The following is a 26,594-nucleotide window of genomic DNA, read 5'->3' on the forward strand; positions in this document are numbered from 1 at the left end:
GAGGCGCTGCTGCGCCTTCTTCACAACGCTGTCTGTGTGGGTGGAACAATTCAGTTTGTCTGTGATGTGTACGCCGACGAACTTAAAACATACTAAATAATTAAATAACATGCTATAGAATTCTGAGGCAGCAAGGTGTGCTGTAGTTTGACACAACTTTTACAGGAAGAACCACTGTAGCAAGCTTGGTAGCTGTCCTAGCAAGCTTGGTAGCTGTCCTAACAAGCTTGGTAGCTGTCCTAACAAGCTTGGTAGCTTTCCTAACAAGCTTGGTAGCTGTCCTAGCAAGCTTGGTAGCTGTCCTTGCAAGCTTGGTAGCTGTCCTAACAAGCTTGCTAGCTGTCCTAACAGGCTTGGTAGCCTTAACGCAGCATTCAGTCCTTATAAAGTAAAATATATCATTGTAATGTATTTTCGTCTTGGCTCACTCAGTTCCAGGTTGGACTTCATACTAAACATGACTCACTCAGTTCCAGGTTGGACTTCATACTAAACATGACTCACTCAGTTCCAGGTTGGACTTCATACTAAACATGACTCACTCAGTTCCAGGTTGGACTTCATACTAAACATGACTCACTCAGTTCCAGGTTGGACTTCAGACTAAACATGACTCACTCAGTTCCAGGTTGGACTTCATACTAAACATGACTCACTCAGTTCCAGGTTGGACTTCAGACTAAACATGACTCACTCAGTTCCAGGTTGGACTTCAGACTAAACATGACTCACTGAGTTCCAGGTTGGACTTCATACTAAACATGACTCACTCAGTTCCAGGCTGGACTTCAGACTGAACATGACTCACTGAGTTCCAGGTTGGACTTCAGACTAAACATGACTCACTGAGTTCCAGGTTGGACTCCATACTAAACATGACTCACTCAGTTCCAGGTTGGACTTCAGACTAAACATGACTCACTGAGTTCCAGGTTGGACTCCATACTAAACATGACTCACTCAGTTCCAGGTTGGACTTCAGACTAAACATGACTCACTGAGTTCCAGGTTGGACTCCATACTAAACATGACTCACTCAGTTCCAGGTTGGACTTCAGACTAAACATGACTCACTGAGTTCCAGGTTGGACTACAAACTAAACATGACTCACTCAGTTCCAGGTTGGACTTCAGAATAAACATGACTCACTGAGTTCCAGGTTGTATGGTGTTTCAGGTTTCTGTTGGTTGTTTGCTGTAGACCATTTGCTGTAAATCTTGGAAATAAGAATCTTTGGTTGTAGGAATAATTCCAGGTAGTTTTGTCCAAAATCAGGTTGTAGATATGGAGTTTTCATTTGGAGTGAATGTTATATTATGGAGGGTATTATCCTATATATATCCTTGTGGAAAAATGTAAGTTTATTAAAGTAACTCTAATCTATCTTTTTGTAAAAACATCCTGAAAATGTGTGAGCTCACATGCAGCTGTGTCTCTTTGTCTCCATCTCTTTCTCTATCTCTCTGTCGCGCTCTCTCTCTCTCTCTCTCTCTCTCTCTCTCTCTCTCTCTCTCTCTCTCTCTCTCTCTGTATATATTCTCAAGAGGAAGTGTAGATGGGTGAGGAGAGGTGGGTGGCGGGATGGACAGGCTACAAGTCATTAGAGTTTAGATACAGTTAGTGATCGACACATGGAGATGGAACGAACCTGTTTTCAACTCTGTGAGTTGAATATTATCTAAATGGTTTAATATATGTGGTTTAAAATCTTTATGGTTTTTTTTATGGTTTATGGTTTTATATCTATATAGTTTAAAAATTATATAGTTTAATATCAATATAGTTTAATATCTATATAGTTTAATATCTGTATAGTTTAGTATCAATATAGTTTCATATCTATATGGTTTAAAATCTATGTAAAATCTTTATGGTTTTATATCTATATAGTTTAAAAATTATATAGTTTAATATCAATATAGTTTAATATCTATATAGTTTAATATCTGTATAGTTTAGTATCAATATAGTTTCATATCTATATAGTTTAATATCTATATATTTTCATATCTGTATGGTTTAATACCTAAATAGTTTAATATCTATATAGTTTAATGTCTGTATGGTTTAATATCTATGTCGTTTAATATCTTTATGGTTTAATATCTATATGGTTTTGGAGAGTCTATCCTAAGGAAATATAATAATTTACCTTCAGACGAGTCCCTTGACACTTGTGGTGGTCGTAGAGTCTCCCCTTTCCATAGTGGGGTCATATTAGTTTGTAGCTGAGAGTCTCCCTTTCCATAGTGGGGTCATATTAGTTTGTAGCTGAGTCTCCTCTTTCCATAGTGGGGTCATATTAGTTTGTAGCTGAGTCTCCCCTTCCATCGTGGGGTCATATTAGTTTGTAGCTGAGTCTCCCCTTCCATCGTGGGGTCATATTAGTTTGTAGCTGAGAGTCTCCTCTTTCCATAGTGGGGTCATATTAGTTTGTAGCTGAGTCTCCTCTTTCCATAGTGGGGTCATATTAGTTTGTAGCTGAGTCTCCCTTCCATCGTGGGGTCATATTAGTTTGTAGCTGAGTCTCCTGTTTCCATAGTGGGGTCATATTAGTTTGTAGCTGAGTCTCCCCTTTCCATAGTGGGGTCATATTAGTTTGTATCTGAGAGTCTCCCCTTTCCATAGTGGGGTCATATTAGTTTGTAGCTGAGTCTCCTCTTTCCATAGTGGGGTCATATTAGTTTGTAGCTGAGTCTCCGCCTTCCATAGTGGGGTCATATTAGTTTGTAGCTGAGTCTCCCCTTCCATAGTGGGGTCATATTAGTTTGTAGCTGAGTCTCCTCTTTCCATAGTGGGGTCATATTAGTTTGTAGCTGAGAGTCTCCCTTTCCATAGTGGGATCATGTTAGTTTGTAGCTGAGTCTCCTGTTTCCATAGTGGGGTCATGTTAGTTTGTATCTGAGAGTCTCCTCTTTCCATAGTGGGGTCATATTAGTTTGTACCTGAGTCTCCGCCTTCCATAGTGGGGTCATATTAGTTTGTAGCTGAGTCTCCCCTTCCATAGTGGGGTCATATTAGTTTGTAGCTGAGTCTCCCCTTTCCATAGTGGGGTCATGTTAGTTTGTAGCTGAGAGTCTCTCCTTTCCATAGTGGGGTCATATTAGTTTGTAGCTGAGAGTCTCCTCTTTCCATCGTGGGGTCATATTAGTTTGTACCTGAGTCTCCTCTTTCCATAGTGGGGTCATATTAGTTTGTAGCTGAGAGTCTCCCCTTTACATAGTGGGGTCATATTAGTTTGTATCTGAGAGTCTCCTCTTTCCATCGTGGGGTCATATTAGTTTGTAGCTGAGTCTCCCCTTTCCATAGTGGGGTCATGTTAGTTTGTAGCTGAGAGTCTCCCTTTACATAGTGGGGTCATATTAGTTTGTAGCTGAGAGTCTCCTCTTTCCATCGTGGGGTCATATTAGTTTGTACCTGAGTCTCCTCTTTCCATAGTGGGGTCATGTTAGTTTGTAGTAGTTTGTAGTTTGTCCCAACTGACTGAACAGCTGACTGACTTCAGACGAATCCCTTGATACTTTCCACTGCAGACAACAACAACAACAACAACAACAACAACAACAACAACAACAACAACAACAACTCTGACTACTAGGAAATTAATATCTGTGGTCCAGCCCTGTGTTTCCATCATGTACCATAGTGATAGTTATCTCTGTGTGTTTCAGTGTTTCCATCATGTACCATAGTGATAGTTCTCTGTGTGTGTTTCAGTGATTACATCATGTACCATTGCGATAGTTATCTCTGTGCCTTTCAGTAATTACATCATGTACCATAGTGATAGTTCTCTCTGTGTGGTTCAGTGTTTTACATCATGTACCACCGTGATAGTTCTCTCTGTGTGTTTCAGTGTGTACATCATGTACCATAGTAATAGTTATCTCTGTGTATTTCAGTGTTTACACCATGCACCATGGTGATAGTTCTCTCTGTGTGTTTCAGTGTTTACATCATGTACCATAGTGATAGTTCACTGTGTGTTTCGGTGATTACATCATGTACCAAAGTGATAGTTCTCTCTGTGTGTTTCATTGTTTCCATCATGTACCATAGTGATAGTTCTCTCTGTGTGTTTCAGCCTTTACATCATGTACAATGGTGATAGTTCTCTCTGTGCCTTTCAGTAATTACATCATGGACAATAGCGATAGTTCTCTCTGTGTGTTTCAGTGTTTCCATCATGTACCATAGTGATAGTTCTCTCTGTGTGTTTCAGCCTTTACATCATGTACAATGGTGATAGTTCACTGTGTGTTTCGGTGATTACATCATGTACCATAGTCATAGTTCTCTCTGTGTATTTCGGTGTTTACACCATGTATCATGGTGAAGGTTCTCTGTGTGTTTCAGTGTTTCCATCATGTACCATAGTAATAATACTCTCTGTGTGTTTCAGTGTTTACACCAAGTACCATAGTGATAGTTTCTCTGTGTGTTTCTGTGTTTACATCATGGACCATAGTGATAGTTATCCCTGTGTGTTTCAATGTTTACATCATGTAAAATGGTGATAGTTCTCTCTGAGTGTTTCAGTGTTTACATCATGTACCATAGAGAGAGTTCTCTGTGTGTTTAAGTGTTTACATAATGTACCATAGTGATAGTTCTCTCTGTGTGTTTCATTGTTTACATCATGTACCATTGTGATAGTTATCTCTGTGTATTTCAGTGTTTACATTATGTACCATAGTGATAGTTCTCTCTTTGTGTTTCAGTGTTTACATCATGTACAAAAGTGATAGTTATCTCTGTGTGTTTCATTGTTTCCATCATGTACCATAGTGATAGTTCTCTGTGTGTGTTTCAGTGATTACATCATGTACCATAGTGATATCTCTCTCTGTGTGTATCAGTGTTTACATCATGTACCATAGTGATAGTTCTCTCTGTGTGGTTCAGTGTTTACATCATGTACCACCGTGATAGTTCTCTCTGTGTGTTTCAGTGTGTACATCATGTACCATAGTAATAGTTATCTCTGTGTATTTCAGTGTTTACACCATGCACCATGGTGATATCTCTCTGTGTGTATCAGTGTTTACATCATGTACCATAGTGATAGTTCCCTCTGTGTGGTTCAGTGTTTACATCATGTACCACCGTGATAGTTCTCTCTGTGTGTTTCAGTGTGTACATCATGTACCATAGTAATAGTTATCTCTGTGTATTTCAGTGTTTACACCATGCACCATGGTGATAGTTCTCTCTGTGTGTTTCAGTGTTTCCATCATGTACCATAGTGATAGCTCTCTGTGTGTTTCAGTGTTTACACCAAGTACCATAGTGATAGTTCTCTCTGTGTGTTTCTGTGTTTACATCATGGACCATAGTGATAGTTATCTCTGTGTGTTTCAGTGTTTCCATCATGTACCATAGTGATAGCTCTCTCTGTGTGTTTCAGTGTTTACACCAAGTACCATAGTGATAGTTATCTCTGTGTATTTCAGTGTCTACACCATGCACCATGGTGATAGTTCTCTCTGTGTGTTTCAGTGTTTACATCATGTACCATAGTGATAGTTCTCTGTGTGTGTTTCAGTGATTACATCATGTACCATAGTGATAGCTCTCTGTGTGTATCAGTGTTTACATCATGTACCATAGTGATAGTTCTCTCTGTGTGTTTCATTGTTTACATCATGTACCATTGTGATAGTTATCTCTGTGTATTTCAGTGTTTACATTATGTACCATAGTGATAGTTCTCTCTTTGTGTTTCAGTGTTTACATCATGTACAAAAGTGATAGTTATCTCTGTGTGTTTCATTGTTTCCATCATGTACCATAGTGATATCTCTCTCTGTGTGTATCAGTGTTTACACCATGCACCATGGTGATAGTTCTCTCTGTGTGTTTCAGTGTTTCCATCATGTACCATAGTGATAGCTCTCTCTGTGTGTTTCAGTGTTTACACCAAGTACCATAGTGATAGTTCTCTCTGTGTGTTTCTGTGTTTACATCATGGACCATAGTGATAGTTATCCCTGTGTGTTTCAATGTTTACATCATGTAAAATGGTGATAGTTCTCTCTGAGTGTTTCAGTGTTTACATCATGTACCATAGAGAGAGTTCTCTCTGTGTGTTTAAGTGTTTACATAATGTACCATAGTGATAGTTCTCTCTGTGTGGTTCAGTGTTTACATCATGTACCATAGTAATAGTCCTCTCTGTGTGTTTGAGTGTTTCCATCATGTACCATCGTGATAGTTCTCTCTGTGTGTTTCAGTGTGTACATCATGTACCATAGTGATAGTTATCTCTGTGTATTTCAGTGTTTACATCATGTACCATTGTGATAGTTCTCTCTGTGTGTTTCAGTGTTTACATCATGTACCATTGTTATAGTTCTCTCTGTGTGTTTCAGTGTTTACATCATGTACCATAGTGATAGCTCTCTGTGTGTTTCAGTGTTTACACCAAGTACCATAGTGATAGTTCTCTCTGTGTGTTTCTGTGTTTACATCTTGGACCATAGTGATAGTTATCCCTGTGTGTTTCAATGTTTACATCATGTAAAATGGTGATAGTTCTCTGAGTGTTTCAGTGTTTACATCATTTACCATAGTGATAGTTATCTCTGTGTGTTTCATTGTTTACACCATGTACCATTGTGATAGTTATCTCTGTGTATTTCAGTGTTTACATTATGTACCATAGTGATAGTTCTCTTTGTGTTTCAGTGTTTACACCATGTACCAAAGTGATAGTTCTCTCTGTGTGTTTCATTGTTTCCATCATGTACCATAGTGATAGTTCTCTCTGTGCCTTTCAGTAATTACATCATGGACAATAGCGATAGTTCTCTCTGTGTGTTTCAGTGTTTCCATCATGTACCATAGTGATAGTTCTCTCTGTGTGTTTCAGTGTTTCCATCGTGTACCATAGTGATAAGTCTATCTGTGTGTTTCAGTCTTTACATCATGTACCATAGTGATATATCTCTCTCTGTTTCATTGTTTACATCATGTACTATAGTGATAGTTCTCTCTGTGTATTTCGGTGTTTACACCATGTACCATGGTGAAAGTTCTCTCTGTGTGTTTCAGTGTTTCCATCATGTACCATAGTAATAGTCCTCTCTGTGTGTTTCAGTGTTTACACCAAGTACCATAGTGATAGCTCTCTCTGTGTGTTTCTGTGTTTACATCATGGACCATAGTGATAGTTATCCCTGTGTGTTTCAATGTTTACATCATGTAAAATGGTGATAGTTCTCTCTGAGTGTTTCAGTGTTTACATCATGTACCATAGAGAGAGTTCTCTCTGTGTGTTTAAGTGTTTCCATCATGCACCATAGTGATAGTTCTCTGTGTGTGTTTCAGTGATTACATCATGTACCATAGTGATAGCTCTCTCTGTGTGTATCAGTGTTTACATCATGTACCATAGTGATAGTTCTCTCTGTGTGTTTCATTGTTGACACCATGTACCATTGCGATCGTTATCTCTGTGTATTTCAGTGTTTTCATAATGTACCATAGTGATAGTTCTCTCTGTGTGTTTCAGTGTTTACATCATGTACCACCGTGATAGTTCTCTCTGTGTGTTTCAGTGTGTACATCATGTACCATAGTGATAGTTATCTCTGTGTATTTCAGTGTTTACACCATGCACCATGGTGATAGTTCTCTCTGTGTGTTTCAGTGTTTCCATCATGTACCATAGTAATAGTCCTCTCTGTGTGTTTGAGTGTTTCCATCATGTACCATCGTGATATTTATCTCTGTGTGTTTCAGTGTTTACATCATGTACCATTGTGATAGTTCTCTGTGTGTTTCAGTGTTTACATCATGTACCATAGTGATAGTTCTCTCTGTGTGTTTCAGTGTTTCCGTTATGTACCATAGTGATAGCTCTCTCTGTGTTTTTCAGTGTTTACATCATGTACCACATTGATAGTTATCTGTGTGTTTGAGTGTTTCCATCATGTACCATAGTGATAGTTCTCTCTGTGTGGTTCAGTGTTTATATCATGTACCACAGTGATAGTTCTCTCTGTGTGTTTCAGTGCTGTTGAGTACACTGGTATACTGTAGCCTCAGACAAGGTGGAGGTGAGTACATTTCTCTATATTCATCACCTGTTCTATAATAGTAACATTTATCTATATTCATCACCTGTTCTATAATAGTAACATTTCTCTATATTCATCACCTGTTCTATAATAGTAACATTTCTCTATATTCATCACCTGTTCTATAATAGTAACATTTCTCTATATTCATCACCTGTTCTATAATAGTAACATTTATCTATGTTCGTCACCTGTTCTATAATAGTAACATTTATCTATATTCATCACCTGTTCTATAATCCCCTCTTCCTCTTCTCCTTCTCCTCTTCTCCACTTCATCTCCTCTTCCTCTTCCTTCTCCTCTTCTCCTTTTCTCTCTCTCTTTTTTCTCATATTTTTCCTCCATCGTTCTCCTATCATAGTAAATTCTAATTCCATTGTGTTTGATCATGTTAGTACAGTCTGTATGTGTCAAACATCTCAGAGTGCTGATCTGGGATCTGTTCCCCTGTCTGTCCATGTATGTTATTCATTGCACAAGCCCTGTATCTCAGAGTCTGATCTGGGATCAGGTCCCCCTGTCTGTCCATATATGTTTTTCGTTGTATAGGCCCTGTATCTCAGAGTGCTGATCTGGGATCTGGTACCCCTGTCTGTCCATGTATGTTATTCATTGCACAAGCCCTGTATCTCAGAGTCTGATCTGGGATCAGGTCCCCCTGTCTGTCCATATATGTTTTTTCGTTGTATAGGCCCTGTATCTCAGAGTGCTGATCTGGGATCTGTTCCCCTGTCTGCCCATGTATGTTATTCATTGTGATCTAAAGCTCAACACTCAAACTAACTGATGAATACAGTAATATAACTGATGAATACAGTAATATAACTGATGAACACAGTAATATAACTGATGAATACAGTAATATAACGGATGATTACAGTAATATAACTGATGCTACCACTGGGTGTACATAGAACAGTAGTGATGAATACAGTAATATAACTGATGAATACAGTAATATAACTGATGAACACAGTAATATAACTGATGAATACAGTAATATAACGGATGATTACAGTAATATAACTGATAATACCACTGGGTGTACGTAGAACAGTAGTGATGAATACAGTAATATAACTGATACCACTGGGTGAAAATAGAACAGTAGTGATGAATACAGTAATATAACTGATGAATACAGTAATATAACTGATGAATACAATAATATAACTGATGCATACAGTAATATAACTGATGAAACCACTGGGTGAAAATAGAACAGTAGTGATGAATACAGTAATATAACTGATGATACCACTGGGTGAAAATAGAACAGTATTGATGAATACGGTAATATAACTGACAATGCCACTAGGTGAAAATAGAACAGTATTGATGAATACAGTAATATAACTGATGATTCCACTGGGTGATAGTGGAGCATTAGTGATGAATACAGTAATGCAACTGATTAATACAGTAATATAACTGATGAATACAGTGATATAGCTGATGAATACAGTAATATTACTGATGAATACAGTAATATAATTGATGAATACAGTAATATAACTGATGAATACAGTAATATAACTGATGAATACAGTAATATTACTGATGAATACAGTAATATTACTGATGAATACAGTAATATAATTGATGAATACAGTAATATAACTGATGATACCACTGGTGAAAATAGAACAGTAAAATTAATACAGTAATATTCCCTTCATGAAACATCCGACCATAACAGAGTTTAAGTAGCTAGAGACTGCAGGGTCACAGAAAACCCAAGCCAATGACACGAACAAGAAGCCAATACAGAAAGATAAATGAGTTCCAAGCAGCACCACCCCTGTTATTCTGAGCCTGGCAGGGTTGGTCCTACAAAGACAAAGCAGCACCACCCCTGCTATTCTGAGCCTGGCAGGGTTGGTCCTACAAACACAAAGCAGCACCACCCCTGTTATTCTGAGCCTGGCAGGGTTGGTCCTACAAAGACAAAGCAGCACCACCCCCTGTTATTCTGAGCCTGGCAGGGTTGGTCCTACAAACACAAAGCAGCACCACCCCTGTTATTCTGAGCCTGGCTGAGTTGATCCTACAAAGACAAAGCAGAAAACCATCCTAACAAACCATACAGTCAATGCATGCATCTTAACATATATTTTTTCTGGGGTACAGAGATGTCACACACCCACCCGGAAACAACAGCAGATACAAATAAAATACCACAACAACCTACAACCATACAGATATTAAGCTGTCCTTATGAAGTTTATGAGAGCACGTGTGATGACTGGTTTAGGTTTTTGTGATATTTTTTTGTGTGAATCTTTTTTATGACGATTCTCTTCCTGTATCCTGTCAATGTGCTGTAACTTTCGTTAAAAGGAGGAGACCAAGGCGCAGCTGTCACACTCTGACCATGGCTGTCCTTACCTTAGGGGTTACTGTCACACTCTGACCATGGCTGTCCTTACCTTAGGGGGGTTACTGTCACACTCTGACCATGGTTTGCGTTGTTTCTACGTTTTGTTTGATCAGGTTGTGATCTGAGTGGACATTCTATGTTGTATGTCTAGTTTGTCTGTTTCTATGTCTTTTGGCCTGATTGGGGCGGCAGGGTAGCCTAGTGGTTAGAGCGTTGGACTAGTAACCGGAAGGTTGCAAGTTCAAACCTCCGAGCTGACAAGGTACAAATCTGTCATTCTGCCCCTGAACAACCCACTGTTCCCAGGCCGTCATTGAAAATAAGAATTTGTTCTTAACTGACTTGCCTGGTTAAATAAAGGTTAAAAAATAAAAATATGCTTCTCAATCAGTTGCAGGTGTTTGTTGTTGTCTCTGATTGGGAACCATATTTTGGTAGCCTGTTTTGTATTGTGGTTTGTGGGTTATTGTCTATGTGATGTTGAATATTAGCACTCAGTTTTGATAGCAGTCACGTTCGTCTTGTTATTATTACTATTTTTTTTAGTGTACTTCGTGTTTTTTTCGTCTTTCATTAAAAATATGTATTCACATCACGCTGCGCTTTGGTCTCCTCACTACGACATTTGTGACATTGTGATATTAATACATGTTACTTTAATGACGACGAAGAAACACATAAACAAACTACAAAAAAACAACAAACCAAACGTAAAGCTAAATATAGTGCTGCCACAGGCAACTAACACATAGACTTTAACCCATGAAATACCCAAAGAAGATGGCTGCCTAAATATGGTTCCCAATCAGAGACAACGATAAACAGCTGCCTCTAATTGAGAACCAATCTAGGCAACCATAGACATACATAAACACCTAGATAGTGTACACCCCCCATAAACACACAAAACCCCTAGACAGTACAACAACATATACATCACCCATTTCACACCCTGACCTAACCAAAATAATAAAGAAAACAAAGAAAACTAAGGTCAAGGCGTGACAGGTGCTGTGCTTTCATTGTTGCTACAAAAGCAGGATTTGGCTCTTAAAAAAAATGGCGACCTATTGCCTGGGGCCTCATGTATGGTGAAGGTAGGGGGTGGTTTGAGCTGCCCTGTCCAAAGGGGCATCAGGCAGGGATGACCAATTTCAGGACAGTTATATTGTCTGGCAATTGAACCAATGCTTTGCTTTTTAAGAGTGAGGCTTACTGGTTTCTCTGTGCCAGGTGTAATGAAGGGTCCCACGAGAGCAATGTCTGCATATGCAGATGACATGACCGTTTTTATTACAGGGGTGAGGATGTTAAGATTCCCTCAAATGCTTTAAAGAGTTAATTTGGAAAATAGTGATTCACTGTGGGCTGGGTCCACTCCATGGTTACCAGGGGGCTTCAATGGGGCAGAGATGAGATGAAGACTTGGGTGTTTCTCTTCGCTCTGATGTCTTACAAAAAATAACTGGGTGGGTGTGGTGGAGAAGGTGTATGCCAGATTGTCTAGGTGGAAATGGGTGCTACCCCAGCTGTCTGATAGGGGAAGGGTGCTGGTAGCCAATCACCTAGCCTGATTTTACACCCACTGGGGGCCCTGATACAAGAGCTTAATCGGACCGTTGTCAATTTCTTCTGGTCTGGACAACATTGTATTAAAGCTGGTTCCTGTACCTGCCACTGCACGAGGGTGGGCCTGGTGGACATTTCTTCTAGGATCATGGCTTTCCAGCTCTAAGCAGCCGAGAGACTGTTGTACAGTGACGGTTCTAGCTGGGTGGATAGAGCCTACACATTGATGAGGAGTGACAAGCACATTTTCCTCTTAAAGCAAGAGGGGGGTGATTTGTATAGCCTGACTGCATTCTATGAGTCTGTTATGCAGGCTTGGAGAGTTTGACATATCCCGTAAGGCCGGCACGACACCAGGGAAGTGGCCTTTTGAAGAGTCTCTTTGTCATAACACTGTCATCCAGTCCCATGCTATGGGTTCAGCCAGCCTACATTCATGCCTGTTAGGTGTGGGGTGTACCAAGCTGGGTTATCTGATGCGGAGCAGGAGCAGATTGTTGGAGGAGCTGGGAGAAAGAGCAGGGATCCGATCATCTCCACAAATGAGGAAGGTCGTCGCTGAGGTCTGTGACTCCTTGCCAGTACTTCATTGGCAGTATGTGACTGATACTTCCAATTCTGATTGATGGACGGAGGGTCTGGATGACGTGTTCCCTGCACTGACTGTTAGTGCTGCGATGGGGGCATTAGAGGAGGACGGAGGGTCTGGATGACGTGTTCCCTGCACTGATTGTTAGTGCTGCGATGGGGGCATTAGAGGTGGATGGAGGGTCTGGATGACGTGTTCCCTGCACTGATTGTTAGTGATGCGATGGGGTCATTAGAGGTGGACGGAGGGTCTGGATGACGTGTTCCTGCACTGACTGTTAGTGCTGCGATGGGGGCATTAGAGGTGGATGGAGGGTCTGGATGATGTGTTCCCTGCACTGACCGTTAGTGCTGCGATGGGGGCATTAGAGGTGGATGGAGGGTCTGGATGACGTGTTCCCTGCACTGACTGTTAGTGCTGCGATGGGGGCATTAGAGGTGGACGGAGGGTCTGGATGATGTGTTCCCTGCACTGACCGTTAGTGCTGCGATGGGGGCATTAGAGGTGGATGGAGGGTCTGGATGACGTGTTCCCTGCACTGATTGTTAGTTGCTGCGATGGGGGCATTAGAGGAGGACGTGGGGATGCTGCTCTCCTTCCATACCCGGAGCTGGGGGAGTTCAAGGAGGTGGGAAAGAAGGGCATGTACATAATGTGTAAAAGTGTCCCGTGCTTCTTCCTTGGAAGGGGTAAAATCGAAGAGGTGGGCGGGTGTGTTTGGTCCAGCTGCCTCCCAAAAGGCTTTTTGTGATCATTATACAAACCGCCTATTTAAAAGAGCTGACCTACAATGGAGGATAATACATGGAGCCATAGCCACTAATATGCATCTGGTACACCTGGATCCTACAGTAGGGGAAGGCTGTCCATTCTGCATCTGGTACACCTGGATCCTACTGTTGGGGAGGGGTGTCCATTCTGTGCTGAGTCTGAAACTCTGGCACATCTGTTTTTACTGTGTCCCAGGTTGGTCGGGATGATTGACCTGATCACTTCTTGGTTCTCAGCATTGGGAGAGGTTTGCTCTTCCCAACTGTATATATTTGAGCCAAAGTACAGGTTTAGTCAAAAGGGTGTAGTTGTGTTGCTTAATTTTGTGTTTGGGGCAGCAAAATTAGCGATATGGAAGACCTGTAAGAACAGTATTCAGGGACAGGGATGTGGTGGGAATGCTGGAGGGAATGTTGGCAGCGAGACTGAGGGTTGAGTTTGCCTATTATAAACTTGTCAACAATATTGATCTGTTTATGAGTATGTGGGGTATTCAGAGGCTGTTGTGTTTAGTTACTGTGGAGGAGTTGGAGTTGTGTTTTTAAATGTGTAACTATGTTTTTTTATGAGTATTTATTGTGTTGTGGTGACACGAATATTACCGAAGGTGGCTCCCCTTCTTGTTCGGGTGGCGCTCGGCGGTCATCGTCGCCGGTCGACTAGCTGCCACCGATCCTTTTTTCCTTGTTCGTTTGGTTTTGTCTAATTGGTTTCACCTGTTCGTTGTTTGGTTGTTAGGGTGGGGGTTATTTAAGTTTGTTCATCCCGCTTCTGTTTGTGCGGGCTTGTTTTGTCTGTATTTGTGAGAGGTGTTATTGTTTGTTTCTCGTTGTCCTGGTAAGGGTACTATATTGTTTTTACTATTACGCCTGTTTGGGTATACCATGTGGGCTCCCAGACCTAAAGATTCTCTCTCTCTCTCTCTCGTGTGTGAGAAACAGTCACTTAGTAAACTGAGCAACTAATAGTCGGCAGATACAGCAGTACGAGAGACGGGGATTTAATAAAGAGAAAATGTATATCCTCCAAGACACAAGGAAAATCCACAAAGTGGTAAGAACAGCAGGGGAAAAAAACTAACCTCAAAAGAAAAAAACTAACCTCAAAAATAAACAAGAACAAAACCAAAGTACCTCAAGAAAATCCAACTAGAGAAACAAAAGGTCACAGTGGGGCTGGGTGCTAACATACAAACACAGAGCAAAGAACTGGAGGAACACTAAGGGTTAAAATACATTCAAGGGAAAATGAGGCACAGGTGCAAATGATAACTAGAACAAGTTAAAACCAAAAGGGTCACAAAAAGAAGCACAATGGGGGCATCGAGTGACCAGAACCTGAACAATCCTGGCCAAATCCTGACTCTCTCTCTCTCTCCTCCAGCCTCTTTCTCTCCTCCAGCTTCTCTCTCTCCTCCAGCCTCTCTCTCTCCTCCAGCCTCTCTGAGTGTCAGTCCTGGCAGATCTCAGTTCTTTGAATATGAGTCTGTCTCTCTGAGTTGTGAGGTTCAGGGAACTCTGCTGGATGGAGAATGATGAGGAACGCAGAAAGAGGAAACCTTTCAGAGTGTAATACTGACTGGGGAACCAACAAGGGTCTTCATGCATCGTGTCACTAACACCATCAGACAGTGGAGTGTACTGGTGTGAGTCTGGGTCTGGAGAACACAGCAATGCTGTCAACATCACAGTACATGGTATGTCCACATACACCATCTACTAACATTATAGTGCTTAGTAGTTAATCTGGTTTCAGATAGCTGATGTTAGGTTTATACACTTGAAGTCAGAAGTTTACATACACCTTAGCCAAATACATTTAAACTCATTTTTCACAATTCCTGCCATTTAATCCTAGTAAATATTCCCTGTTTTAGGTCAGTTAGGATCACCACTTTATTTTAAGAATGTGAAATGTCATAATAATAGTTGAGAGAATGATTTATTTAATAATATTATTATTATTATATGCATGTTATTAGTAGTATTGGATAAAAAACACTCTAAAGTTTCCAAAACTGTCAAAATATTGTCTGTGAGTATAACAGAACTGATATTGCAGGCAAAACCCTGAGGAAAATCAAAACAGGAAGTGGCTTCTATTTTGAAAACTCCATGTTCCATAGCCTCCCTTTGCTGGATTTAAAGGGATATGAACCAGATTCCTTTTCCTATCGATTCCTCAAGGTGTCAACTGTCTTCAGACATAGTTTCAGGCTTTTATTTTGAAAAATGAGCCAGAACGATATCATTGCGTCAAGTGGTCACATGAGTTTTGCTCGCGCAACAGAGTTTGGATAGGTATGCTTTTCCATCTCCTACTGTGAAAGACATTTGCGGTTGATATATATTATCAATTATATATTTTAAAAACAACCTGAGGGTTGATTATAAAAAAAATTTGACATGGTTCTGTGGACATTATGGAAACTATTTGATTTTTCTTCTGCGTTGTTGTGACTGCTCTTTCCTGTGGATTTCTGAACATAACACGCCAAACAAACAGAGGTATTTTTGATATAAAAATAATCTTTACAGAACAAAAGGAACATTTGTTGTGTAACTGGGAGTCTCATGAGTGAAAACATCCGAAGATCATCAAAGGTAAATGATTCATTTGATTGCTTTTCTGATTTTCGTGACTAAGCTACCTGATGCTAAGTGTACTTAATGTTTTGTCGTGCGATCGATACACTTACACAAACGCTTGGTTTGCTTTGGCAGTAAAGCATAATTTCAAAATCTGACACGACAGGTAGATTAACAAAAGGCTAAACTGTGTTTTCCTACATTGCACTTGTGATTTCATGAATATAAATATTTATAGTAATATTTGTTGCTATGCTATTCAGCGGTTGTTGATGACACTTATCTCGTTAGTGGGATTGCAGCCATAACAAGTTAAGCCATTTTGCCACAACTTTGGAAGTTTTCTTGGGGTCATTGTCCATTTTGAAGACCCATTTGCGACCAAGCTTTAACTTCCTGACTGATGTCTTGAGATGTTGCTTCAATATATCCACATAATTTTCCTACCTTATGAGGCCATCTATTTTGTGAAGTGCACCAGTCCCTCCTGCAGCAAAGCACCCTCACAACATGATGCTGCCATCCCCGTGCTTCATGGTTGGGATGGCGTTCTTCGGCGTTCAAGCCTCACCCTTTTTCCTCCAGACATAATGATGGTCATTATGGCCAAACAGTTCTATTTTTGTTTCATCAGACCAGAGGACAAATAATATATAATAATAATATATCCCATTTAGCAGACGCTTTTGTCCAAATCTTACAAGTCGGCTGGGGCCACTACTAGTTTGATCTTTGTCCCCATGTGCAGTTGCAAACCGTAGTCTGGCTTTTTTTATGGCGGTTTTTGTGCAGCTTCTACTTCCTTACTTCCTTGCTGAGCGGACTTTCAGGTTATGTCTATATAGGACTATTTTTACTCTGGTAAAGAGATACTTTTGTACCTGTTTCCTCCAGCATCTTCACAAGGTCCTTTGCTGTTGTTCTGGGATTGATTTGCACTTTTCGCACCAAAGTACATTTATTACTAGGAGACAGAACGTGTCTCCTTCCTGAGCGGTATGACGGCTCGTGGTCCCATGGGTCCCATGGTGTTTAAACTTGCATACTATTGTTTTGTACAGATGAACGTGGTACCTTCAGGCATTTAGATATTACTCCCAAGGACAAACGAGACTTGCGGAAGTCTACAACTAGTTTTCTGAGGTCTTGGCTGATTTCTTTTGATTTTCCCAAGATGTCAAGCAAAGAGGCCCTGAGTTTGAAGTTTGGCCTTGAAATACATCCACAGGTACACCTCCTATTGACTCAAATTATGTAAATTTGCCTATCAGAAGCTTCTAAAGCCATGTCATCATTTTCTAGAATTTTCCTAGCTGTTTAAAGGCACAGTCAAACTAGTGTATGTAAACTTCTGACCCATTGGAATTGTGATACAGTGAATTATAAGTGAAATAATCTGTCTGTAAACAATTTTTGGAAAAATGACTTGTGTCATGCACAAAGTAGCCCTGTTTATATATGATGTTTATATATTATATACAGTTGGTGCTGTGATCCTGGAGAGCCCTGCCCTTCCTGTGACTGAGGGAGATTATGTGACTCTGCGCTGCAGATATCAGAGAACTCCCTCTGACCTCACAGCTGTTTTCTACAAAGATGGATCCCCTCATCAGGACTGAGACTACAGGAGAGATGACCATCCCTGCAGTAGCCAAGTCAGATGAAGGACTCTACAAGTGTTCCAGCTCTAAAGGAGAATCACCAGAGAGCTGGATGACAGTGACAGGTGAGAATATGAGAAACCTTGACATTCAGATTATCTGGTTCTTCTTACACTGTTAAGAGGCGCTGAAACCTGCATTATAAACTGGTGGTTCTTTTCAGCACTGTTAAGAGGTGCTGAAACCTGCATTATAAACTGGGTGGTTCTTCTTTACACTGTTAAGAGGTGCTGAAACCTGCATTATAAACTGGGTGGTTCTTCTTTTACACTGTTAAGAGTGTGCTGAAACCTGCATTATAAACTGGGTGGTTCTTCTTTACACTGTTAAGAGGTGCTGAAACCTGCATTATAAACTGGGTGGTTCTTCTCTACACTGTTAAGAGGTGCTGAAACCTGCATTATAAACTGGGTGGTTCCAGGTTCATCATGAGTGAGACATTAAATTCATAATAGTTATTATCTCTAATTTATCAATATAAGTAATTCATACGAAGATCTAAGATCAGATCACAGTTTCTAACTATTTACTGTGTTGTTTCCTCTGGTGTTTTCAAGCTACCACCCCCGCCCACCCACCCCATCCTCCTCTCCTCCCAAAGCCCTCCCCAACCCCCCCCACTCTCCTCCTCCCTCTGTCTGTCTCTGGGTTGGTGGCTGCTTCTCTCCATCTCTGATCATTCTATTGGTCCTGTTCTGCAAGAGGAACAAAGATGTAGCAGCTGAACCCAGAGATGTTACGTATGCTGACGTTAGAATCATACAGGAACCAGAACCCAGGAGAAGGAGAGGTACACACATACACACACACACACACACACACACACACACACACACACACACACAGTGTCTTTATGTCTTTAAACCATTGTCTCTTCTCCTCTAGAGAAGTCCTCCCAGGAGCTGATCGAGTCGACTCTGCAGTGAAGACTGTAGTACTGTATAAGACTCTAACATACAGCCATGTATAATGAGTATTCAACACCACAGGTACTGTAATACTGTATAACACTATAACACCATAGGTACTGTAATACTGTATAGCAGTGCTTTGGTTCAACAATAAGTACTCGGTCAAGTCTTGATTTACTGGAGGAAATTGTGAGCCAAATCCAAGTATTTAAATCACTAATACAGTCTAATAATTTCTCCATGGAGCCTAAATCCTCTGGTGTCACAGAAATTGAAAATCGTGTATGGTCTGCGTAGATTGAAAATCAATGCTGTGCTATCTGATAACTGATAAGGGGTAACCTATATAAACTGAAGAGTACTTAATAATGCGTTCAGAACTACCTGTGGGCAAATAAGGTATAACCACAGTGGTGATCAGATAAAGCAACATCAACTATAGAGGATATGTCAATAGAAAGCCCCTTGGTAATAACCAGGTCCAGAGTATGGCTGTGGTTATGGGTGAGCAGTAGAAAGCCCTTTGGTAATAACCAGGCCCAGAGTATGACTGTGGTTATGGGTGGGCCCAGTAACATGTTGGATAAAGTCCATAGAGCTAAATGATTCAGAAATTCAATGGCATTGGAGTCAGTCTTTTTGTCAACATTTAAATCGCCCAACACAATGATTTTTATCACAGTTCACAAGGACAATAGATCAGAGAAATCAGTAAATAACGTTATACAAGGTCATGATGCTCTGGTCTGGTGGCTGACATTTAAACAGTATAACATGATGCTCTGGTCTGGTTGCTGACATTTAAACAGTATAACATGATGCTCTGGTCTGGTTGCTGACATTTAAACAGTATAACATGATGCTCTGGTCTGGTGGCTGACATTTAAACAGTATAACATGATGCTCAAAATACCCAAAGTCACCAAGCCAAATATTCTTACAACTCAAAGCATTCGTAAAAATAGAGGCTGCCTCCACCCCACACATAGACTTATCAGAGCAGTAGATCTGCAGTAGATCTGTGTCTGTTTGAGGTTGTAGCTGTTTGTGAACAACATCACCCGTTGTTAAACACCTCTGTTCCTCTGTCACACATTTCATCATTTTTTAGGTCATTTAACTCTTGTCCAGAGCAACTTACAGTAGTGAGTTGATAGATTATTGTACTTTGTCCTGTACTGGTCCCCCGTGATTTGAACCTACAACCCTGGCACTGTAAGGGCCATTCTCTACCAACTGAGCCTCACAGGAAAACAACACACACACACACACACACAAGTGTATAACTGTATCTAACTACACATTAAACACTGAGACCTGTTGGGGTCTATAACTGTTCCTGTGGTGTTGGAAGTCTTCACTGCAGTAGACTGGATCAGCTCCTCTGACCCTCACTCATCTCTCTCTCCTCTCTCTTTACCCTAGTGACCCTGTTCATCAGAACGTCATGGTGGAAGGAAAAAAAATATGCTCTCCAGCTGCGGTGAATAATCACAACCCTGTCAGTCCATCTCTTAACTTCTCCTTTCTCTTATCTTCTCTCTCCCTCCTTCCTTTTTCACACCAACGGACTTATCTTTAGACACTGCAGCCTTGACCTCCATCAACAGCTTCAGCAACAGAGAGGATTTGCGAAGTTTCCACAACACAGTTAGAGTTAGTTTATCATGAGAACATACAGACACCACTGACTGGAACCAGCTGACAGTATCAGTTGTAAAGAACGTCATTACTACTAACAGAAGGAAAGTTGTAGTGTTGTGTCCATGATGAATGATGTGAAGGCTTCAATGTGTTTTATATTCTAATTGTTTATGTAAAATTGTAAATTGCATTTTACTTGAATGTTATTGTGTGTTTATCTTGAGCAACACCAGTTTATGGTGCCAACTTGCCAAATAAAGCTTCCATGACCTGTCCACTAGATGGCAGTGCTCCATGTGTTGTATCCTGATCTGTCCACTAGATGGCAGTGTTCCATGTGTCCACTAGATGGCAGTGCTCCATTTGTCCACTAGATGGCAGTGCTCCATGTGTTGTATCCTGATCTGTCCACTAGATGGCAGTGCTCCATGTGTTGTAATGTAATGAACACTGTGATACATCTATTATATTCCCTGGCTGCAGACATGGATGATAATTTAAATAGAATTGTCCCTCACCACAGATCTAGGTTCAGATTACTCTACCTACAATTCTGACGCCATGATGTCAAATAAAATAGTATTCATCACGTGCTTAATACAACAGGTATTACCTTAACATCTTAATACAACAGGTGTAGACCTTAAGATCTCTGTCTGTCTGTCTGGTGGAGTGGTTATGGTGGTTGCTCCCAAACCAGAGAGATCAAATCCCAGAGAAACAGTTAATGGAGAAACTTCTTGTTGTCTTTGTGGGCCTGGAGCAAACCAGAGGTATATAGGGAAAAGGGGCTAGTTCCCATCAAATAGCAAGAATGAAGGACACCTGTTTCAAATGTAATTTGAATAGAGTTGTGATAACATACTATGCTGTGGAGTAACAACACAACCATACTCTGCAAAGCCAACTTTTACCTGGGGCCATTCTTTGTAGACCATTCAAAGGTGTTCCTAGTCTTGGTCCCCCTGAAGAAAGCCACATGTTAAGATAGTTTACAAATAGTTGTAGTAGTAGTTATGGTGGTGAATTCCCAAAGGAGAGGTTGTGAGTTAAATTCTTTCACGCCAACTTGCTTTTGCTGCCTTGACAGAACAATGTTGAGGTGGGAACCGGAAGTACGTTAGACCGAACGAGAAATTGGATTATAAAATTATACAATGTTGAGGTGGGGTTCGTTAGTTTTTTTTTATTTAAGAAATAGCCATGGGAACACTCAGACATAATTTACAAACAAAGCATGTGTTTAGTGAGTCTCCAGATCAGAGGCAGTAGAGATGACCAGGGATGTTCTCTGTTTAGTGAGTCCTCCAGATCAGAGTACAGTAAGGATGACCAGGGATGTGCTCTGTTTAGTGAGTCCTACAGATCAAGAGGCAGTAAGGATGACCAGGATGTTCTCTTCTGTTTAGTGAGTCCTCCAGTCCGAGGCAGTAGGGATGACCAGGGATGTTCTGTTTAGTGAGTCCTCCAGATCAGAGGCAGTAGGGATGACCAGGGATGTTCTCTGTTTAGTGAGTCCTCCAGATCAGAGGCAGTAGGGATGACAGGGGATGTTCTCTGTTTAGTGAGTCCTCCAGATCCGAGGCAGTAGGGATGACCAGGGATGTTCTCTGGTTAGTGAGTCCTCCAGATCAGAGGCAGTAGGGATGACCAGGGATGTTCTCTTGATAAGTGTGTGATATGGACCATTTTCCTGTCCGGCTTAGCATTTGAAATGAAACAAGTACTTTTTGGGTGTCAGGGAAACTGTCTGGAGTAAAACATACATTATTTTCTTTAGAAATGTAGTGAAGTAAAATTAAAAGTTATAAAGAAACAGAGAGTAAAAGTACAGATATAAACAGAATGTAGTGAAGTTTTAAATACATTTCTGTTAAGTAATTTACACCACTGGACTCAATTACCTCGACTAACCGGTGCCCCACATTGACTCTGTACCGGTACCCCCTGTATATAGCCTCTACATTGACTCTGTACCAGTACCCCCTGTATATAGCCTCCACATTGACTCTGTACCAGTACCCCTGTATATAGCCCCCCACATTGACTCTGTACCGTAATACCCTGTATAGCCTCCACATTGACTCTGTACCGGTACACCACTGTATATAGCCTCCACATTGTTTCTGTACCGTAATACCCTGTATATAGCCTCACATTGACTCTGTACCAGTACCCCCTGTATATAGCCTCCACATTGACTCTGTACCGGTACCCTGTATATAGCCTCCACATTGACTATGTACTGGTACCCCTGTATATAGTCTTCACATTGACTCTGTACCGGTGCCCCTGTATATAGCCTCCACATTGACTCTGTACCAGTACCCCCTGTATATAGCCTCCCATTGACTATGTACTGGTACCCCCTGTATATAGCCTCACATTGACTCTGTACCGGTGCCCTGTATATAGCCTCCACATTGACTCTGTACCGGTACCCCTGTATATATAGCCTCCACATTGACTCTGTACCGGTACTCCCTGTATATAGCCTCCACATTGACTATGTACTGGTACCCCCTGTATATAGCCTCCACATTGACTATGTACTGGTACCCCCTGTATATAGCCTCCACATTGACTCTGTACTGGTTCCCCCTGTATATAGCCTCCACATTGACTCTGTACTGGTTCTCCCTGTATATAGCCTCTACATTGACTCTGTACCAGTACCCCCTGTATATAGCCTCCACATTGACTATGTACTGGTTCCCCCTGTATATAGCCTCCACATTGACACTGCACCGTAGTACCTGTATATAGCCTCCACATTGTCTCTGTGCCGCTAACCCCCACACATTGACTCTGTACCAGTACCCCCTGTATATAGCCTCCACATTGACTATGTACCTGGTACCCCCTGTATATAAGCCTCCACATTGACTCTGTGCAGTACTGTATATAGCCTCCACATTGACTCTGTGGTGCCCCCTGTATATAGCCTCCACATTGACTCTGTACCGGTACCCCCTGTATATAGCCTCCACATTGACTCTGTGCCAGTACCCCCTGTATATAGCCTCCACATTGACTATGTACTGGTACCCCTGTATATAGCCTCCACATTGACTCTGTGCAGTGCCTAGCCTCATTGACTCTGTGCAGTGCCTAGTATATAGCCTCCACATTGACTCTGTACCGGTACCCCTGTATATAGCCTCCACATTGACTATGTACTGGTACCCCCTGTATATATAGCCTCCACATTGACTCTGTGCCGGTATGCCCCCTGTATATAGCCTCCACATTGACTGTACTGGTGCCCCCTGTATATAGCCTCATTGACTCTGTACCGGTACCCCCTGTATATAGCCTCCACATTGACTCTGTACTGGTACACCCCCTGTATATAGCCTCCACATTGACTCTGTAGTGGTACCCCCTGTATATAGCCTCCACATTGACTCTGTAGTGGTACCCCTGTATATAGCCTCCACGGTGACTCTGTACTGGTTCCCCCTGTATATAGCCTCCACATTGACTCTGTACTGGTTCCCCCTGTATATAGCCTCACATTGACTCTGTACTGGTTCCCCTGTATATAGCCTCCACGTGACTCTGTACTGGTACCCCCTGTGTATAGCCTCCACATTGACTCTGTACCGGTACCCCCTGTGTATAGCCTCCACATTGACTCTGTACCGGTACCCCCTGTATATAGCCTCCACATTGACTCTGTACTGGTACCCCCTGTATATAGCCTCCACATTGACTCTGGTTCCCCCTGTATATAGCCTCCACATTGACTCTGTACTGGTTCCCCTGTATATAGCCTCCACATTGACTCTGTACTGGTTCCCCCTGTATATAGCCTCTACATTGACTCTGTACCAGTACCCCCTGTATATAACCTCACGTGACACTGCACGTAGTACCCTGTATATAGCCTCCACATTGACTCTGTGCGGTACCCCTATTATATAGCCTCCACATTGACTATGTACTGGTACCCCCTGTATATAGCCTCCACATTGACTCTGTGCGGTACCCCCTGTATATGCCTCCACATTGACTATGTACTGGTACCCCTAGTATATAGCCTCCACATTGACTCTGTACACGGTACCCCCTGTATATAGCCTCCACATTGACTATGTACTTTTGCCCCCTGTATATAGCCTCCACATTGACTCTGTACAGGTACCCCCTGTATATAGCCTCCACATTGACTATGTATACTGGTACCCCCTGTATATAGCCTCACATTGACTATGTACTGGTACCCCCTGTATATAAGCCTCTACATTGACTCTGTACTGGTACCCCCCTGTATATAGCCTCCACATTGACCCTTACTGGTACCCCCTGTATGCCTAAGCCTCCACATTGACTCTGTACTGGTACCCCCTGTATATAGCCTCCACATTGACTCTGTAGTGGTACCCCCTGTATATAGCCTCCACATTGACTCTGTACTGGTTCCCCCTGTATATAGCCTCTACATTGACTCTGTACCAGTACCCCATGTATATAGCCTCCCATTGACTATGTACTGGTTCCCCCTGTATATAGCCTCCACATTGACACTGCACCATCAGTACCCCTGTATATAAGCCTCCACATTGTCTCTGTACCGTAACCCCCCACATTGACTCTGTACAGTACCCCATATATAGCCTCCACATTGACTATGTACTGTACCCCCATATGTAGCCTCCACATTGACTCTGTGCGGTACCCCCTGTATATAGCCTCCACATTGACTCTGTGCAGGTACCCCCTGTATATAGCCTCCACATTGACTCTGTGCCGGTACCCCCTGTATATAGCCTCCACATTGACTCATGCCAGTACCCCCCTGTATATAGCCTCCACATTGACTATGTACTGGTACCCCCTGTATATAGCCTCCACATTGACTCTGTACCCACCCCCTGTATATAGCCTCCACATTGACTCTGCACCCACAATTTCCCCTGTATATAGCCTCCACATTGACTCTGTGCAGTGCCCCTGTATATAGCCTCCACATTGACTATGTACTGGTACCCCCTGTATATAGCCTCACATTGACTCTGTACCGGTACCCCCTGTATATAGCCTCCACATTGACTCTGTGCAGGTACCCCCTGTATATAGCCTCATTGACTCTGTACCGGTACCCCCTGTATATAGCCTCACATTGACTATGTACTGGTACCCCCTGTATATAGGCTCCACATTGACTCTGTGCCGGTACCCCCTGCTTATATAGCCTCCCCATTGACTCTGTACTGGTACCCCCTGTATATAGCCTCCACATTGACTCTGTACTGGTACCCCTTGTATATAGCCTCACATTGACTCTGTACACACAGTGCCCCTGTATATAGCCTCCACATTGACTCTGTGCCGGTACCCCCTGTATATGGCCTCACATTGACATGCACCGTAGTACCCTGTATATAGCCTCCACGTGACTCTGTGTGGTACCCCCTGTATATAGCCTCCACATTGACTCTGTACTGGTACCCCCTGTATATAGCCTCCACATTGACTCTGTACTGGTACCCCCTGTATATAGCCTCCACATTGACTCTGTACCGGTACCCCCTGTATATAGCCTCCACATTGACTCTGTACTGGTACCCCCTGTATATAGCCTCCACATTGACTCTGTACTGGTACCCCCTGTATATAGCCTCCACATTGACCCTGTACTGGTACCCCTGTATATAGCCTCCACATTGACTCTGTACTGGTACCCCCTGTATATAGCCTCCACATTGACTCTGTAGTGGTACCCCCTGTATATAGCCTCCACATTGACTCTGTAGTGGTACCCCCTGTATATAGCCTCCACATTGACTGTACTGGTTCCCCCTGTATATAGCCTCCACATTGACTCTGTACTGGTTCCCCCTGTATATAGCCTCCACATTGACTCTGTACTGGTTCCCCCTGTATATAGCCTCCACATTGACTCTGTACTGGTACCCCCTGTATATAGCCTCCACATTGACTCTGTACTGGTTCCCCCTGTATATAGCCTCCACATTGACTCTGTACTGGTACCCCTGTATATAGCCTCCACATTGACTCTGTACCGGTACCCCCTGTATATAGCCTCCACATTGACTCTGTACTGGTACCCCCTGTATATAGCCTCCACATTGACTCTGTACTGGTTCCCCCTGTATATAGCCTCCACATTGACTCTGTACTGGTTCCCCCTGTATATAGCCTCCACATTGACTCTGTACTGGTTCCCCCTGTATATAGCCTCTACATTGACTCTGTACCAGTACCCCCTGTATATAGCCTCCACATTGACACTGCACCGTAGTACCCTGTATATAGCCTCCACATTGACTCTGTACCGGTACCCCCTGTATATAGCCTCCACATTGACTATGTACTGGTACCCCTGTATATAGCCTCCACATTGACTCTGTACCGGTACCCCCTGTATATAG

General features: G+C 42.0%; 1 pseudogene; it reads left to right on the forward strand.

Moving 5' to 3' along the window:
* The first annotated feature begins 1,577 nt into the window (after positions 1 to 1,577).
* Positions 1,578 to 18,567, forward strand: LOC135535380 (Fc receptor-like protein 5; annotated as a pseudogene).
* Positions 18,568 to 26,594: the final 8,027 nt, after the last annotated feature.

Source organism: Oncorhynchus masou, unplaced genomic scaffold (assembly GCF_036934945.1).
Source record: "Oncorhynchus masou masou isolate Uvic2021 unplaced genomic scaffold, UVic_Omas_1.1 unplaced_scaffold_487, whole genome shotgun sequence".
NCBI classification, from domain to species: Eukaryota; Metazoa; Chordata; class Actinopteri; order Salmoniformes; family Salmonidae; genus Oncorhynchus; species Oncorhynchus masou.